This window comes from Penaeus monodon, chromosome 25 (assembly GCF_015228065.2).
Source record: "Penaeus monodon isolate SGIC_2016 chromosome 25, NSTDA_Pmon_1, whole genome shotgun sequence".
Lineage (NCBI taxonomy): Eukaryota > Metazoa > Arthropoda > Malacostraca > Decapoda > Penaeidae > Penaeus > Penaeus monodon.
In genome coordinates, this window is record NC_051410.1 from 21,258,801 (window position 1) to 21,259,807 (window position 1,007).

A 1,007-nucleotide genomic window follows, 5' to 3' on the forward strand; every position below is an offset into this window, starting at 1 on the left:
TACGCAATTTATAGACTTCATTTTTAGCGTCAGCAAGAGAGTAAAGACTATTCAGATTATTTTATCTTTTCTTCTCGTTTAAATCAGTCATATTTTCTCAACTTCTCCGAACACATTACAATGGCCAAATCCGTACTGGTTTATATGCAGACATCACTGCAATCACTGATGATAGGGTCTCGGATCACGGGATCCTATTTTTGTCTTAACGTTTCTTTTTTCTCATAATTATATCTGGTTTCAGATGAACTCGGATTTTTCCTACCAATAACTTCATGTGGAAATCGCTAGCAAGTAAATCCCCAGCTAGTCCCACACCCTCGCCCGCCGTTTAGCCAGTATGAGTCTGCCATATAAAGAGACTCGATATATTTTTAGTTATTGTTTTAAAAGTAAGGCTGGGGGTTCGCGTGCAGGAAAGATGTTGTTAATATACCAAGGATTGCCCACCCATGACCTATTGTATAACTCATGACTCTGACTCCATCCCTTCAAGATTATTGCGTGAGTTCGCCTCTGAGCTAACGCTCCACCCCAATTTACATCTTCATGAACTCCAGCACTAAGGGGTGCGGGTGCTCCAATCCCGAAAACCAATCCAATCTCGTTCCACCCAAATCCCAAGCAAAATCTCACAGAGAATGATTGCTAACAAAATTGTGGAAGTTCTTTTCATCCAGATTATACTGCCATCAATCTAGATAGGTAAAAGGAAATTCCATGGCCCGCTACCTGGTTGAAGATCTAGTAGTAACCGCTATTACCGCTGACCTACAGATGGCAGTCAGTCTTATCGATCACACCAAGGATTTTTCCCCTGTGACTTCGGGAAGCCCAGGGGAAGGGATTTTCAGAAGTAATTGCAGAGATGGGCTTTCTGGACGGCTGGGAAGAATGGGCCTCCTGCAGGTTTGAGGGAATAGCCTTTTTTCGCTTTCGCTTTCGGAGATGTCCGGCAAACAAACGTTACACTTCAATGCTGTGTTCCGCAAAGGGTTTTAGTTGGC